General features: G+C 34.2%; 1 protein-coding gene across 1 annotated transcript in view; it reads left to right on the top strand.

The window, feature by feature from the left end:
- Positions 1-531: 531 nt before the first annotated feature.
- The window catches only part of LOC117339311 (probable G-protein coupled receptor 83), a 46616-nt gene continuing 26911 nt past the window's right edge, over positions 532-20236 (top strand). The window contains exon 1 of the mRNA XM_033900835.1: positions 532-962. The gene's annotated coding sequence lies outside the window, so the exon portion shown is untranslated. The remainder of the gene's footprint in view (positions 963-20236) is intronic.

Below are 20236 nucleotides of genomic sequence, written 5' to 3' on the forward strand. Positions count from 1 at the left end.
GCTGTATGTATACCTGACTGTAACCACACTATGTACCTATATACCTACACAGACCTGCTGTATCTATACCTGACTGTAACCACGATATATACCTATATTTCTACACAGACCTGCTGTATCTATACATGACTGTAACCACACTATGTACCTATATTCCTACACAGACCTGCTGTATCTATACCTGACTGTAACCACACTATGTACCTATATTCCTACACAGACCTGCTGTATGTATACCTGACTGTAACCACAGTACGTACCTATATACCTACACAGACGTGCTGTATCTGTACCTGACTGTAAACACACTATGTACCTATATTCCTACATAGACCTGCTGTATCTATACCTGACTGTAACCACACTATATACCTATATACCTACACAGACGTGCTGTATCTATACCTGACTGTAACCACACTGTGTACCTATATACCTACACAGACCTACTGTATCTATACCAGAGTCGTTATACTCTACATCTACCAGCCGACCTTCCGTTAAACAATAGCGGCCGATCTGTGTGCACTCTACCATAACACGTCCCTCCATTGCCAGCCGCTGTACCTATCACCAGCGCGGGAGTATCGGCGTGCGATATCCCACTAGTGTTGGCGCAGTCTGATATTAATAGCGGGAATTAGTGGCCGGCGGTTCTCCGCTGTCATCAATTTCGTGCGGAAAAAGTGTTTTGGAGAAATGTGTTATGTTCAACACAGTTACACATACATGTTTGATGTTTATCTACGCATGATGTTTTACTTATAGACAAAAAATTATGTGATGTAAAAAAAAAATAAAAATAAAAATCAAGAAAAACAAAACATTTACATCTATATATACTAGAGCAAAAAATGTTGAACAAGTTTCGAGGCTGTAACCGAATTCTCTGGATTTATCATTACACCGGGGAAGCTCGGAGTGAACCGGGATACAAGGATTTGGTAACATTGTCGATAGAGGTAAGTGTTATATTCCTAATTCCTAATTATTTGATTTAATTATATAGCTAATTAATAAATGAAATATTGAAAAGTGTTATGTAATAGATGCGTACATAGACTTTGTAAGAAATGCGGAGTTGTTCAAAATGAAGAACATCTTTTACTGTCTCCGGTGTGATGAACCAAATGAAGACTATTTTCCTAATGTTTACAGTATAGTCGCTCACCAAACTTTAACATTTTCACGCCAATCCCATCTTTAGATAATCTTCATTAAACAGTCCCTTGTACTAAGGCGGGTGGACGTGTAATAGGCTACAGTGTATATGTCCAGATAACACCGTCCCTGTACTGACAGAATTCCAGTTCAGTGTTGTTGTATTGATATCAATAATTCATTATTTATCGTGTGTTACGTAACTTTGCCTTCAAACCACTTTAACTACAAATGTGCAAATTCAAGGAATTGAATTTAAAATAAATGTCTACGTGTATAATGTTAAAATGCCTTTAGATAACTACCGATGTTTTTGGAGAAGGGTGGAAGTCGGACGTGTTCTGTACAATCGTGGGAGATGTCCTCTGTATGTTCGACTTACCGGCTCCTTGATTTAAATGGACATTCCTTTGTTTAAATAAAGTTTAGGTCGCCAAAATTAAACATACTGGAAAATATGTACTTTTTCCAAGTAGGAAAAGTTATAATATCAATATTAATAAGGCAGTTTTACTCTCAAGATAAGTTCTTCGAGTATTAAGTCCTGAAAATTCTTAATTAGACCCGAAGTATCACTAATTATCTCAAAGACATACGATATTTGTCAACAACATACCTTTTCCCTGAACATTTCGGAGTAAATGTCCTTATATATAGGCACAACACTCAAATAATCATCGTTCGGACATAGATTTCATCAATTAAAATTGTGCATGTTTCTGTTGTTCGAACGAAGTAATGCCCCTTTAATGTTTTTATTGTTCCTTTCTGGTTTATTTTCTATTGTGTCTTATCATAATTATTTGTATTGTAGCAATTTTGGTATCAAAGTTGCAACAATTTAGTGTACTGACATTTATGATGACATCTGTCACGTGAGGCCAAACTGTCTGACATACGGATTAAAGTCAGATTCCTACAGGAATAATGTAGGTGTCATCAACAAACTCCTCCACGCGCTCTCTCAGTGGTACCGGGGCAGTAACCTATCAATTTCATATACGTCAATTTATTTACTTTATCCGAAATGTATCGTTTAATATCACATTCCATTACGTGTTAATATGTGAAATTGCGTTTAACGAAAAACAGCGATGTAACGATACTAGAGCTATTTCATGTGGCCTTTAATCATTTTTTACGAACGGAATGAAAAAAAAAATTAAACTAGAAAAAAGGATGAAATCTGATTTAATGTAATTAAACCATACAGAATCGACAGATATTTATTTTTTTTATGAAATTCATGTTCAATAATCTATCGCATTACCGAGGAATTAAAACACGTTTTCGAGTTCTACTTGATAATGATCTTCTAGGACGTTGATAATTACAATTACAGTAAAATCGGAGAGCGCTGATAGCACTAAAGGAATGTAAGCGAGGAAATTACACAGACCATTAGAAAAACTCGTTAATGTCAAAGGTAAAGTGTACGGATGGTAGGAGTGATGAACTTAGACACATACTCCCACGTGGGCGATGAAGGTTACAGCCATTACGGATAGGTATTATATGGACAAAGCAGTCTATAGGACAACACGTGGTGACATTTGTACTCGGAAAAAAGTCATTTGAATTAAAAAACATTTTAATTACTTTTACTTTATCATACGTCAAACTCCATGTATCTTACGGCTCCCAGGTTATACTTACGATATGTAAGGCGATATCTTTGGTATATGTTCGGTATATAAGAACGCTATCATTTTACACGTACACTGGTTGTGTCTAGTAGAACACTGACCGTGTCTTGTAAACACCGGTTGTTTCTTGTACAACACTGGTTGTGACCTGAAACCCCTTATCTGTCGTTACCACCGAATAATCCATCGAAACCCCTTATCTGTCTTAACTAGGCATTTATAAGGAACAAAGGGGAAAAACCATTGTTCTGCTTGATTGAAAACTGTCCCTCACTTATGATGCCAAATACAGAATGTACAAGTTAGTGTATGCTCTCAAAGTTTGAGATGGAATAGTAAAACCTTTAATCGTAAGGGTAACTAACGAATAAAACCAAATATTGAAATTGTACCAAAATTATCGTTACAGTGATTTAGTGCTGGTAGGATCAGTAATATTTAGATACTTTCAAGAAGTTTAACGACTGATAATGATGGCCGCTATTGTAAGCCACCAACTAATCCTGTATCCTGTAAGTTTATATAATGGTTGTGTTCTGTACGCCATTAACTAATCCTGTATCCTGTAAGTTTATATAATGGTTGTGTTGTGTACGTCACTAACTAATCCTGTAAGTTTATATAATGGTTGTGTTATGTACGTCACTAACTAATCCTGTATCCTGTACGTTTATATAATGGTTGTGTTCTGTACGTCACTAACTAATCCTGTAAGTTTATATAATGGTTGTGTTCTGTACGCCACTAACTAATCCTGTAAGTTTATATAATGGTTGTGTTCTGTACGTCACTAACTAATCCTGTATGTTTATATAATGGTTGTGTTCTGTACGTCACTAACTAATCCTGTAAGTTTATATAATGGTTGTGTTCTGTACGTCATTAACTAATCCTGTAAGTTTATATGATGGTTGTGTTCTGTACGTCACTAACTAATCCTGTATCCTGTACGTTTATATGATGGTTGTGTTCTGTACGTCACTAACTAATCCTGTAAGTTTATACATGTATAATGGTTGTGTTATGTACGTCACTAACTAATCCTGTATCATGTAAGTTTATATGATAGTTGTGTTCTGTACGTCACTAACTAATCCTGTAAGTTTATATAATGGTTGTGTTCTGTACGTCACTAACTAATCCTGTTTCCTGTACGTTTATATGATGGTTGTGTTCTGTACGCCACTAACTAATCCTGTAAGTTTATATAATGGTTGTGTTCTGTACGTCACTAACTAATCCTGTAAGTTTATATAATGGTTGTGTTCTGTACGTCACTAACTAATCCTGTATCCTGTAAGTTTATATAATGGTTGTGTTCTGTACGTCACTAACTAATCCTGTAAGTTTATATAATGGTTGTGTTCTGTACGTCACTAACTAATCCTGTAAGTTTATATAATGGTTGTGTTCTGTACGTCACTAACTAATCCTGTATCATGTAAGTTTATATAATGGTTGTGTTCTGTACGTCACTAACTAATCCTGTATCCTGTAAGTTTATATAATGGTTGTGTTCTGTACGCCATTAACTAATCCTGTAATTTTATATAATGGTTGTGTTCTGTACGTCACTAACTAATCCTGTATCCTGTAAGTTTATATAATGGTTGTGTTCTGTACGTCACTAACTAATCCTGTATCATGTAAGTTTATATAATGGTTGTGTTCTGTACGTCACTAACTAATCCTGTAAGTTTATATAATGGTTGTGTTCTGTACGTCACTAACTAATCCTGTAAGTTTATATAATGGTTGTGTTCTGTACGTCACTAACTAATCCTGTATCCTGTAAGTTTATATAATGGTTGTGTTCTGTACGTCACTAACTAATCCTGTATCCTGTAAGTTTATATAATGGTTGTGTTCTGTACGTCACTAACTAATCCTGTATCCTGTAAGTTTATATAATGGTTGTGTTCTGTACGTCACTAACTAATCCTGTAAGTTTATATAATGGTTGTGTTCTGTACGCCACTAACTAATCCTGTAAGTTTATATAATGGTTGTGTTCTGTACGCCACTAACTAATCCTGTAAGTTTATATAATGGTTGTGTTCTGTACGTCACTAACTAATCCTGTATCCTGTAAGTTTATATAATGGTTGTGTTCTGTACGTCACTAACTAATCCTGTATCCTGTAAGTTTATATAATGGTTGTGTTCTGTACGTCACTAACTAATCCTGTATCCTGTAAGTTTATATAATGGTTGTGTTCTGTACGTCACTAACTAATCCTGTAAGTTTATATAATGGTTGTGTTCTGTACGTCACTAACTAATCCTGTAAGTTTATATAATGGTTGTGTTCTGTACGTCACTAACTAATCCTGTATCATGTAAGTTTATATAATGGTTGTGTTCTGTACGTCACTAACTAATCCTGTAAGTTTATATAATGGTTGTGTTCTGTACGTCACTAACTAATCCTGTTTCCTGTATGTTTATATAATGGTTGTGTTCTGTACGCCATTAACTAATCCTGTAAGTTTATATAATGGTTGTGTTATGTACGTCACTAACTAATCCTGTTAGTTTATATGATGGTTGTGTTCTGTACGTCACTAACTAATCCTGTATCCTGTAAGTTTATATAATGGTTGTGTTCTGTACGTCACTAACTAATCCTGTATCTTGTAAGTTTATATAATGGTTGTGTTCTGCACGCCAATAACTAATCCTGTAAGTTTATATAATGGTTGTGTTCTGTACGTCACTAACTAATCCTGTATCTTGTAAGTTTATATAATGGTTGTGTTCTGTACGTCACTAACTAATCCTGTAAGTTTATATAATGGTTGTGTTATGTACGTCACTAACTAATCCTGTATCCTGTAAGTTTATATAATGGTTGTGTTCTGTACGTCACTAACTAATCCTGTAAGTTTATATAATGGTTGTGTTCTGTACGTCATTAACTAATCCTGTATCCTGTAAGTTTATATAATGGTTGTGTTCTGTACGTCACTAACTAATCCTGTAAGTTTATATAATGGTTGTGTTCTGTACGCCACTAACTAATCCTGTAAGTTTATATAATGGTTGTGTTCTGTACGTCACTAACTAATCCTGTATCTTGTAAGTTTATATAATGGTTGTGTTCTGCACGCCAATAACTAATCCTGTATACTGTAAGTTTATATAATGGTTGTGTTGGTCACTAACTAATCCTGTATCCTGTAAGTTTATATAATGGTTGTGTTCTGTACGCCACTAACTAATCCTGTAAGTTTATATAATGGTTGTGTTCTGTACGTCTCTAACTAATCCTGTAAGTTTATATAATGGTTGTGTTCTGTACGTCACTAACTAATCCTGTATCTTGTAAGTTTATATAATGGTTGTGTTCTGTACGTCACTAACTAATCCTGTAAGTTTATATAATGGTTGTGTTCTGTACGCCACTAACTAATCCTGTAAGTTTATATAATGGTTGTGTTCTGTACGTCTCTAACTAATCCTGTAAGTTTATATAATGGTTGTGTTCTGTACGTCACTAACTAATCCTGCATCTTGTAAGTTTATATAATGGTTGTGTTCTGTACGTCACTAACTAATCCTGTAAGTTTATATAATGGTTGTGTTCTGTACGCCACTAACTAATCCTGTAAGTTTATATGATGGTTGTGTTATGTACGTCACTAACTAATCCTGTAAGTTTATATAATGGTTGTGTTCTGTACGTCACTAACTAATCCTGTATCCTGTAAGTTTATATAATGGTTGTGTTCTGTACGCCACTAACTAATCCTGTATCCTGTAAGTTTATATAATGGTTGTGTTCTGTACGTCACTAACTAATCCTGTAAGTTTATATAATGGTTGTGTTCTGTACGTCACTAACTAATCCTGTATCCTGTAAGTTTATATAATGGTTGTGTTCTGTACGTCACTAACTAATCCTGTATCCTGTAAGTTTATATAATGGTTGTGTTCTGTACGTCACTAACTAATCCTGTAAGTTTATATAATGGTTGTGTTCTGTACGTCACTAACTAATCCTGTAAGTTTATATAATGGTTGTGTTCTGTACGTCATTAACTAATCCTGTATCCTGTAAGTTTATATAATGGTTGTGTTCTGTACGCCACTAACTAATCCTGTTTCCTGTAAGTTTATATGATGGTTGTGTTCTGTACGTCACTAACTAATCCTGTAAGTTTATATAATGGTTGTGTTCTGTACGTCACTAACTAATCCTGTATCCTGTAAGTTTATATAATGGTTGTGTTCTGTACGCCACTAACTAATCCTGTTTCCTGTAAGTTTATATGATGGTTGTGTTCTGTACGTCACTAACTAATCCTGTAAGTTTATATAATGGTTGTGTTCTGTACGTCACTAACTAATCCTGTATCCTGTAAGTTTATATAATGGTTGTGTTCTGTACGTCACTAACTAATCCTGTAAGTTTATATATGATGGTTGTGTTCTGTACGTCACTAACTAATCCTGTATCCTGTAAGTTTATATAATGTTTGTGTTCTGTACGTCACTAACTAATCCTGTATCCTGTAAGTTTATATAATGGTTGTGTTCTGTACGTCACTAACTAATCCTGTATCCTGTAAGTTTATATAATGGTTGTGTTCTGTACGTCACTAACTAATCCTGTAAGTTTATATATGATGGTTGTGTTCTGTACGTCACTAACTAATTCTGTAAGTTTATATAATGGTTGTGTTCTGTACGTCACTAACTAATCCTGTTTCCTGTAAGTTTATATAATGGTTGTGTTCTGTACGTCACTAACTAATCCTGTATCCTGTAAGTTTATATAATGTTTGTGTTCTGTACGTCACTAACTAATCCTGTTTCCTGTAAGTTTATATAATGGTTGTGTTCTGTACGTCACTAACTAATCCTGTAAGTTTATATAATGGTTGTGTTCTGTACGTCACTAACTAATCCTGTATCCTGTAAGTTTATATAATGTTTGTGTTCTGTACGTCACTAACTAATCCTGTATCCTGTAAGTTTATATAATGGTTGTGTTCTGTACGCCACTAACTAATCCTGTATCCTGTAAGTTTATATAATGGTTGTGTTCTGTACGTCACTAACTAATCCTGTAAGTTTATATAATGGTTGTGTTCTGTACGTCACTAACTAATCCTGTATCCTGTAAGTTTATATAATGGTTGTGTTCTGTACGCCACTAACTAATCCTGTATCCTGTAAGTTTATATGATGGTTGTGTTCTGTACGTCACTAACTAATCCTGTAAGTTTATATAATGGTTGTGTTCTGTACGTCACTAACTAATCCTGTATCCTGTAAGTTTATATAATGGTTGTGTTCTGTACGCCACTAACTAATCCTGTTTCCTGTAAGTTTATATGATGGTTGTGTTCTGTACGTCACTAACTAATCCTGTAAGTTTATATAATGGTTGTGTTCTGTACGTCACTAACTAATCCTGTATCCTGTAAGTTTATATAATGGTTGTGTTCTGTACGCCACTAACTAATCCTGTTTCCTGTAAGTTTATATGATGGTTGTGTTCTGTACGTCACTAACTAATCCTGTAAGTTTATATAATGGTTGTGTTCTGTACGTCACTAACTAATCCTGTATCCTGTAAGTTTATATAATGGTTGTGTTCTGTACGTCACTAACTAATCCTGTAAGTTTATATAATGTTTGTGTTCTGTACGTCACTAACTAATCCTGTAAGTTTATATAATGTTTGTGTTCTGTACGTCACTAACTAATCCTGTAAGTTTATATAATGGTTGTGTTCTGTACGTCATTAACTAATCCTGTATCCTGTAAGTTTATATAATGGTTGTGTTCTGTACGTCATTAACTAATCCTGTAAGTTTATATAATGGTTGTGTTCTGTACGTCATTAACTAATCCTGTATCCTGTAAGTTTATATAATGGTTGTGTTCTGTACGTCACTAACTAATCCTGTAAGTTTATATAATGGTTGTGTTCTGTACGTCACTAACTAATCCTGTAAGTTTATACATGTATAATGGTTGTGTTATGTACGTCACTAACTAATCCTGTATCATGTAAGTTTATATAATGGTTGTGTTCTGTACGTCACTAACTAATCCTGTAAGTTTATATAATGGTTGTGTTCTGTACGTCACTAACTAATCCTGTAAGTTTATATAATGGTTGTGTTCTGTACGTCACTAACTAATCCTGTAAGTTTATATAATGGTTGTGTTCTGTACGTCACTAACTAATCCTGTAAGTTTATATATGGTTGTGTTCTGTACGTCACTAACTAATCCTGTAAGTTTATATAATGGTTGTGTTCTGTACGTCACTAACTAATCCTGTAAGTTTATATAATGGTTGTGTTCTGTACGTCACTAACTAATCCTGTAAGTTTATATAATGGTTGTGTTCTGTACGTCACTAACTAATCCTGTAAGTTTATATAATGGTTGTGTTCTGTACGTCACTAACTAATCCTGTAAGTTTATATAATGGTTGTGTTCTGTACGTCACTAACTAATCCTGTAAGTTTATATAATGGTTGTGTTATGTACGTCACTAACTAATCCTGTAAGTTTATATAATGGTTGTGTTCTGTACGTCATTAACTAATCCTGTAAGTTTATATAATGGTTGTGTTCTGTACGTCACTAACTAATCCTGTATCCTGTAAGTTTATATAATGGTTGTGTTCTGTACGCCATTAACTAATCCTGTATCCTGTAAGTTTATATGATGGTTGTGTTCTGTACGTCACTAACTAATCCTGTATCCTGTAAGTTTATATAATGGTTGTGTTCTGTACGTCACTAACTAATCCTGTAAGTTTATATAATGGTTGTGTTCTGTACGTCATTAACTAATCCTGTAAGTTTATATAATGGTTGTGTTCTGTACGCCATTAACTAATCCTGTATCCTGTAAGTTTATATGATGGTTGTGTTCTGTACGTCACTAACTATTCCTGTAAGTTTATATAATGGTTGTGTTCTGTACGTCACTAACTAATCCTGTATCCTGTAAGTTGATATAATGGCTGTGTTCTGTACGCCACTAACTAATCCTGTAAGTCGATATGATGGTTGTGTTCTGTACGCCACTAACTAATCCTGTAAGTCGATATGATGGTTGTGTTCTGTACGTCACTAACTAATCCTGTATCCTGTAAGTTTATATAATGGTTGTGTTCTGTACGTCACTAACTAATCCTGTAAGTTTATATAATGGTTGTGTTCTGTACGTCACTAACTAATCATGTATCCTGTAAGTTTATATAATGGTTGTGTTCTGTACGTCACTAACTAATCCTGTAAGTTTATATAATGGTTGTGTTCTGTACGTCACTAACTAATCATGTATCCTGTAAGTTTATATAATGGTTGTGTTATGTACGTCACTAACTAATCCTGTAAGTTTATATAATGGTTGTGTTCTGTACGTCACTAACTAATCCTGTAAGTTTATATAATGGTTGTGTTCTGTACGTCACTAACTAATCCTGTAAGTTTATATAATGGTTGTGTTCTGTACGTCACTAACTAATCCTGTAAGTTTATATAATGGTTGTGTTCTGTACGTCACTAACTAATCCTGTAAGTTGATATAATGGTTGTGTTCTGTACGTCACTAACTAATCCTGTATCCTGTATGTTTATATAATGGTTGTGTTCTGTACGCCACTAACTAATCCTGTATCCTGTAAGTTTATATAATGGTTGTGTTCTGTACGTCACTAACTAATCCTATATCCTGTAAGTTTATATAATGGTTGTGTTCTGTACGTCACTAACTAATCCTGTATCCTGTAAGTTTATATAATGATTGTGTTCTGTACGTCACTAACTAATCCTGTAAGTTTATATAATGGTTGTGTTCTGTACGTCACTAACTAATCCTGTATCCTGTAAGTTTATATAATGGTTGTGTTCTGTACGCCACTAATAATCATGTTTCCTTAAGTTTGATGATATAGAAACCATCTCTCATTTAAATGAGTATCTAACGTGTCATATCGCGCAAAGAAATATGAGAATGAGGTCATGTCAAACATAAAAAATGTCCCACACATGCACTCTCGTTGCAGTCACGTTTTATAATTTCAAAAGCATGCGGTATAGAGGGAATATATCGGTGTGAATGACGCGCCATTGTGTTGTTAACGACACACAAGTAATGCTATATGGAAATTGATCACAGGTTTCGCGATAGTTAACGGTTACCTATAGGCTTTCCATTCCTTCGTCTGCGTTTGATATATTTGTTTCATATTTAATGCAAAGCGAAGTCTTACGGACAACCAATGTTTGATGCATGTATAGAGTGATCAGAGATACGTCGGTGGAAGAAACAAAAACCGATGTTAGAGAGTCTAAAATCATTGTGACTAATGTGACGTTAGGCCCAGTTAACGCTGGATAGTTAACGTTTAAACTTCCAAGATAACCTACACGTGATTCGGTAATGATATTGTTTTTAACATTTCATTTGATCGTGTTGTTGTTTGGTTTCGCAACAATATTTTTTTTCAACACCAATTCAGATTGCTGACAATCCCAAAGACACGAAGCATGAAATAAACGATATCATTAAGGTGGCTGACGGTCATGTCGCGTTGGCGTGTTGGCGCGGTAAAATGTCGCGTTGGCGTGTTGGTTTCAAAACGCGACATGACGATATTTTATCTCTTAAATCTCGCTTTGACGCGGTACACCATACATGGTATGAGAAAGTGCCAAAACGACGACACCCCAAAGCGCAAACACATTAACACGAGATTGCTGTAATCTGTCACTAAATAAACATTTTGACATGAAACAAAATGTTTAAGCACTCTTTATTTATACGAATTCCAGGTTTAATCCACAGATCACTCGTCAGGGAAACCAAACCCACAAAGGTGAAGAACATGTCAAGTTAAATTACAAGAAGAAAAGATCAAAGGTTTTTTCTAAAATATTGTCGAACTAGTGGATGTATGGTGTATAGATGATGTATGATGCAAATACCATGTATGTTATAAAGACAATGTATGGTGTAAAGACACTGTATGATGTAACAACAATGTTGATGTAACGACAATGTTGATGTAAAAACAATGTATGGTGAAAAGACAATGTTGATGTAAAGACAATGTATGGTGAAAAGACAATGTTGATGTAAAGACAATGTATGGTGTGTAAAGACACTGTATGATGTAACAACAATGTTGATGTAACGACAATGTTGATGTAAAGACAATGTATGGTGTGTAAAGACACTGTATGATGTAACGACAATGTTGATGTAACGACAATGTTGTTGTAACGACAATGTATGGTGAAAAGACAATGTTGATGTAAAGACAATGGTGATGTAAAGACAATGTTGATGTAAAGATAATGTATGGTGTAAAGACAATGTATGATGTAACGACAATGTTGTTGTCACGACAATGTATGGTGAAAAGACAATGTTGATGTAAAGACAATGTATGATGTAAAGACAATGTTGATGTAAAGACAATGTATGGTGTAAAGACAATGTATGATGTAAAGACAATGTATGGTGTAAAGACAATGTATGGTGTAAAGACAATGTATGGTGAAAAGACAATGTTGATGTAAAGACAATGTATGGTGTAAAGACAATGTTGATGTAAAGACAATGTATGGTGTAAAGACAATATATGATGTAACGACAATGTATGGTGTAAAGACAATGTTGATGTAAAGACAATGTATGGTGTATAAGGACAATGTATGATGTAACGACAATGTATGATGTATAAGGACAATGTACGATGTAAAGACAATGTATGGTGCAACGACAATGTATGGTATAAAGACAATGTATGATGCAAATACAATGTTTGTTATAAAGACAATGTATGAAGTGTAAAGACAATGTATGGTGTAAAGACAATGTATAATGTAAAGACAATGTATGATGTAACGGCAATGTATGATGTAAAGACAATGCATGGTGTGTAAAGACAATGTATGATGTAACAACAATGTATGATGTAACGACAATGTATGGTGTAAAGACAATGTTGATGTATGGACAATATATGGTGTAAAGACAATGTATGATGTAACGACAATGTATGGTGTAAAGACAATGTATGATGTAAAGACAATGTATGGTGTAAAGACAATGTTGATGTAAAGACAATGTATGATGTAAAGACAATGTTGATGTAAAGAATATGTATGATGTGTAAAGACAATGTATGATGTAAAAACAATGTATGATGTAACGACAATGTATGGTGTAAAGACAATGTTGATGTAAAAACAATGTATGATGTAGCGACAATGTTGTTGTAAAGACAATGTTGTTGTAAAGACAATGTATGATGTAAAGACAATGTTGATGTAAAGACAATGTATGGTGTAAAGACAATGTATGATGTAAAGACAATGTATGGTGTAAAGACAATGTATGATGTGAAGACAATGTTGATGTAACGACAATGTATGGTGTAAAGACAATGTATGATGTGTAAAGACAATGTATGATGTAAAGACAATGTATGATGTAAAGACAATGTATGATGTAAAGACAATGTTGATGTAACGACAATGTATGATGTAAAGACAATGTATGGTGTAAAGACAATGTATGATGTAACGACAATGTATGATGTAAAGACAATGTATGGTGTGTAAAGACAATGTATGATGTGTAAAGACAATGTATGATGTGTAAAGACAATGTATGGTGTGTAAAGACAATGTATGGTGTGTAAAGACAATGTATGATGTGTAAAGACAATGTATGGTGTGTAAAGACAATGTATGATGTAAAGACAATGTATGATGTGTAAAGACAATGTATGGTGTGTAAAGACAATGTATGATGTGTAAGACAATGTATGGTGTGTAAAGGACAATATAAAGACAATGTTATGTGTAAGACAATGTATGGTGTGTAAAGACAATGTATGGTGTGTAAAGACAATGTATGGTGTAAAGACAATGTATGATGTGTAAAGACAATGTATGGTGTGTAAAGATAATGTATGATTGGTAAAGACAATGTATGATGTGTAAAGACAATGTATGATGTGTAAAGACACTGTATGATGTAAAGACAATGTATGATGTGTAAAGACAATGTATGGTGTGTAAAGACAATGTATGATGTGTAAAGACAATGTATGGTGTAAAGACAATGTATGATGTGTAAAGACAATGTATGGTGTTTAAAGATAATGTATGATGTGTAAAGACAATGTATGGTGTGTAAAGACAATGTATGGTGTGTAAAGACAATGTATGATGTGTAAAGACAATGTATGGTGTAAAGACAATGTATGATGTGTAAAGACAATGTATGGTGTGTAAAGATAATGTATGATGTGTAAAGACAATGTATGGTGTGTAAAGACACTGTATGATGTAAAGACAATGTATGATGTGTAAAGACAATGTATGGTGTGTAAAGACAATGTATGATGTGTAAAGACAATGTATGGTGTGTAAAGACAATGTATGATGTGTAAAGACAATGTATGGTGTAAAGACAATGTATGATGTGTAAAGACAATGTATGGTGTGTAAAAATAATGTATGATGTGTAAAGACAATGTATGGTGTGTAAAGACAATGTATGATGTGTAAAGACAATGTATGGTGCGTAAAGACAATATATGATGTAAAGACAATGTATGGTGTAAAGACAATGTATGATGTAAAGACAATGTATGATGTAAAGACAATGTATGATGTAAAGACAATGTATGATGTAAAGACAATGTATGATGTAACTACAATGTATGGTGTAAAGACAATGTATGATGTAAAGACAATGTATGGTGGAAAGACAATGTATGATGTGTAAAGACAATGTATGGTGTAAAGACAATGTATGGTGTAAAGACAATGTATGGTGTAAAGACAATGTATGGTGTAAAGACAATGTATGGTGTGTAAAGACAATGTTGATATAAAGACAATGTATGGTGTGTAAAGACAATGTATGATGTAAAGACAATGTATGATGTAAAGACAATGTATGATGTAACGACAATGTATGGTTTAAAGACAATGTATGGTTTAAAGACAATGTATAATGTAAAGACAATGTATGGTGTAAAGACAATGTATGGTGTAAAGACAATGTATGGTGTGTAAAGACAATGTTGATATAAAGACAATGTATGGTGTGTAAAGACAATGTATGATGTAAAGACAATGTTGATGTAAAGACAATGTATGATGTAAAGACAATGTATGGTGTAAAGACAATGTATGGTGTAAAGACAATGTATGATGTAAAGACAATGTTGGATGTAAAGACAATGTATGATGTGAAGACAATGTATAATGTAAAGACAATGTATGGTGTAAAGACAATGTATGATGTAAAGACAATGTTGATGTAAAGACAATGTATGATGTAAAGACAATGTATGATGTAAAGACAATGTATGGTGTAAAGACAATGTATGGTGTAAAGACAATGTATGGTGTGTAAAGACAATGTTGATATAAAGACAATGTATGGTGTGTAAAGACAATGTATGATGTAAAGACAATGTTGATGTAAAGACAATGTATGATGTAAAGACAATGTATGATGTAAAGACAATGTATGGTGTAAAGACAATGTATGGTGTAAAGACAATGTATGATGTAAAGACAATGTTGGATGTAAAGACAATGTATGATGTGAAGACAATGTATAATGTAAAGACAATGTATGGTGTAAAGACAATGTATGATGTAAAGACAATGTTGATGTAAAGACAATGTATGATGTAAAGACAATGTATGGTGTGTAAAGACAATGTATGGTGTAAAGACAATGTATGGTGTAAAGACAATGTATGGTGGAAAGACAATGTATGATGTGTAAAGACAATGTATGGTGTAAAGACAATGTATGGTGTAAAGACAATGTATGGTGTAAAGACAATGTATGGTGTAAAGACAATGTATGGTGTGTAAAGACAATGTTGATATAAAGACAATGTATGGTGTGTAAAGACAATGTATGATGTAAAGACAATGTATGATGTAAAGACAATGTATGGTTTAAAGACAATGTATGGTGTAAAGACAATGTATGAAGTAAAGACAATGTTGGATGTAAAGACAATGTATGATGTAAAGACAATGTATGGTGTAAAGACAATGTATGGTGTAAAGACAATGTATGATGAAAAGACAATGTTGGATGTAAAGACAATGTATGATGTGAAGACAATGTATAATGTAAAGACAATGTATGGTGTAAAGACAATGTATGATGTAAAGACAATGTATGGTGTAAAGACAATGTATGATGTAAAGACAATGTATGATGTGAAGACAATGTTGATGTAAAGACAATGTATGGTGTAAAGACAATGTATGATGTAAAGACAATGTATGATGTAACGACAATGTATGGTTTAAAGACAATGTATGGTTTAAAGACAATGTATGATGTAACGACAATGTATGATGTAAAGACAATGTATGGTGCAAAGACAATGTTAGATGTAAAGACAATGTATGGTGTAAAGACACTGTTAGATGTAAAGACAATGTTAGATGTAAAGACACTGTTAGATGTAAAGACAATGTATGATGTAACGACAATGTATGGTGAAAAGACAATGTTGATGAAAAGACAATGTTGATGTAAAGACAATGTATGGTGTAAAGACAATGTATGGTGTATAATAGATCGAGCATTGTGTCTAACCTATAAATAATGACATTGCTTGTCTCAAACTTATTATACACAATAGATTATGCACTTGTTATCAAACATAAAATGTATTGGTCTTGTTTGCGTCGACTATTGATCCATATAAAGGAGACTTTGGTCATGCATGTTGGCCTTCAGACTACCTAACTTTACAGATGTGATTATTCGGAGAAAAAGTCGTCCTCTAGATGTGGAATTTAATCTCTTGATGAAGTTCTCCTAATACACTTGCTCTGCAATTATATGTTTAAAGAAAATGTGCCTGTAAAAATATGATATTAATAATCATATCCATTAAGTAATGATTTTGGCTCTACTCTCTGTTTAGATGTATACGTATCCTTTGTTTCCCCACATGGGCTGAATTCTGTTAATAAACAAAAGGAATACTAGTGATACCATCGTCCTGTGCACCACAAATACAGAAACTGACAGCTTCATCCCTGGACTGACGGCAACATGTATACTTTATAACACATCTACAGATAACATTTATCAGTGAAAATCTATACGGTGTTCTTACTCGAATCAAACAATCCAGGTTCACGTTGTCACTGGAAGACGTAACCATATCGCTTCATTAAATATTTGTGTCTCCGAGACTTTGAAGGGAGCAATGATTATACCTCCGACATAGCACTGTTGAGTTAATGCCAATGTGTTGTAATACACGACAAAAAACAACCTTCCTGAATATTTCATCTGGAGTTGTTGTGACTCACAGTAAACAGTACATATAAACAGTTTGATGGAATACTCCCTGATATCTCCGTTAGCTTTGGTAGTGCCAGTTCCCAAGCATGAGGAGTTGGGAGTCTGGATTGTATCTATAGAGACTTGATCGATGACCTTGTGTAGCCATTGAAGTAGTCCCCGACCATCATCTCCTCTTTATTGTGTTTATTAAATATGTATACTGCCCTTTGATATTGAAATATCCCCGAAGATTTTCAGTCTATTACCACTTAAATCATCTGCAGTAAACTGGAATAATGTTTATATTTGTGAATATGACAATTTCCAGATAGACACCTGTGAGTTGTGACGAGGCGGCTTGGATGATAAGGTCCTAGGAGAGAGAACCATTAATTCGGACTGTACTTGGCATCAGAGTTAAAATCTAATTGGCTGTAAGTGGCCAGGTTAATGGTAGCGTCATCAATAATAATAGGCCACTGTGACCTAGTTTTACCGCGTTACACTACACCTACAAGTGATAGTGTATCTGATGCTGGGTGATGAAGTGTGGTAATGTCATCTTGTGACACGAAAAACTACCCATAAATAAGTTTTTACTTAGGAGGAAAGGAACAACAGGGAATGCACCGTAAGGAGTATGTCCGTTTGACGTTCCGATTGGACATTCCGATTGGACGTTCTTTAGATAGCTAGGCTCCGTCAGATAAATCAGTTTAGGTGCCAAAACTCATAAACAAATCATGCTATCTCCATTTTGTTATCTGTTCGAAACTGTGATGACATACTAAATCACGTTACAAAAGCATAGGTTTCTGTTGTTCAAATCTAAAGTTTAAAATAGATTTATCGCGGACAAGATTTTGAGAAAGTGAGATAAAAAAAAACATTATACACTAACGAAGTATTGACATGGCGTAAATTCTAATAAAACATAATATACAAACGAAAAATTGACATGACACACATTTTAATAAAAATCATAATATTCAAATACAAAATTGTCATGGCGCAAATTTTAATAAAATAAACCAAATAGATATACAAACAAAAAATTGACATGGCACAAAATTTAATAAAAAGTCATTGATATACAAACAAAAAATTGACATGGCGCAAATTTTGATAAAACACATAATATACAAACGACAAGTTGACATGGGGCAAGTTTTCGTCATTCGGATCAGGAGCAAGGTGGCATAATTTAACAACATCTCTGAAAATAGCTTGTTGATTACAGCAGTAAACACATGACCTGTAAGTCTCGATGCTTTGAATTCTAGAGGAGAATGGATAGAACTATTGTGTCTCCACAAACTCGGTGATGATGTCATTCCAATGATAAACAGATGTTGTCTAGGCCAGGGAACCACGAATATGATGTTATGTTAAATGGTTATCATTGTCGGGATTCTTATACAATGTCACTCTCCCAGCGACAGATGTTCTGTCTCAGATTTCAACCATTCGTACACTAGCAATGAATTATTGTTACTTTATTGCAATAGCACGTGACGGTCCGATCTTTCACCGTCACATTTCACTAACACGTGGCGTTCCGATATTTCACCGTCACATTTCACTTACACGTGACGGTCCGATATCTCACCGTCACATTTCACTAACACGTGACGGTCCGATATCTCACCGTCTTATTTAACGAACACGTGGCGGTCATATATCTCACCGTTATATTTCACTAACACGTGGCGGTCAGATATTTCTCTGTCACATTTCACTAACACGTGGTGGTCCGATATTTCACCGTCACATTTCACTAACACGTGGCGTTCCGATATTTTACCGTCACATTTCACTTACACTTGGTGGTCCGATATCTCACCGTCACATTTCACTAACACGTGACGGTCCGATATCTCACCGACACATTTCACTAACACGTGGCGGTCCGATATCTCACCGTCACATTTCATTAACACGTGGCGTTCCGATATTTCACCGTCACATTTCACTTACAAGTGACGGTCCGATATGTCACCGTCACATTTCACTAACACGTGGTGGTCCGATATCTCACCGTTATATTTCACTAACACGTGGCGGTCCGATATCTCACCGTTATATTTCACTAACACGTGGCGGTCCGATATCTCACCGTTACATTTCACTAACACGTGTGTGACTAGATTTTGTGACCCCTATTTCTGATTTATAAATGGTGTGTATATCCAGATTCTGTGACCCCCATTTTTCTGATTTGTATGCGATGTGTCTACCTGGACGTCAGAAAACATGCCCCGACTTTAAATGATAATTTATCCATTTCTTTACTTATTCATCCATATATATTTATTTATTTCATTTTCCTTTATTTTTGAGAAATCAAAATATCATGAAATATAAAACGATAGAAAGCAAATTTCATCAGAATTTTTCAAGGACTGATGACATTATAATTGACCGTTATGACGTCATTGATGACATCGTCAAAAATAAGAAAATCTGTATTTGATCAAGATGGATCAAATGAAGGAAATTCGTATTGATTTTGTGAACTATTTTTTAAACAGTAAATCAACAAAATAATACACAGATGTTACACCTGTATCTAGGAATCGAATGTTTAGAATAATTTCAAAGTTTGAACAGCATGCAACAGTTGACGTCAGAAGAAATGAATCATCTGAAAGAACAAAAACTGTAAGAAAAGATAGAAACATTGACAGTATTTGCGGCATAATGGATAAAACTTTTTGAACTTAGTGATGTCATTCATTTTCTGATGAAAAAGGCATACTTTTACGCCGAGAAACCATTACATTACATAGCCAGAAAGTACCTGTTTGGGCAGCACGGATTATTTCTGGAATTATTTGACCATTTTTTTCTGAAGAGATAGCGAAACATCAACTTGACATGTTGTCTATATTGGATCTTTGTGATACTATTATATCCGGTCAGAATGAGTTTACGGCCGTGTTGAAGCTCTATAATAGATTATTCTATAAAATTTATATGGTTTCTCAAATAGAAGAGGAAATGGAGAAATCGTGCGTGTGATGTTGTTTCAAGTTTAGCCCAGCTTTCACCGTAAACTTAGAGTGCTACATATTAGACCCTTTGTAAACAACAACTT

Source organism: Pecten maximus, chromosome 12, assembly GCF_902652985.1.
Source record: "Pecten maximus chromosome 12, xPecMax1.1, whole genome shotgun sequence".
Taxonomy (NCBI): domain Eukaryota; kingdom Metazoa; phylum Mollusca; class Bivalvia; order Pectinida; family Pectinidae; genus Pecten; species Pecten maximus.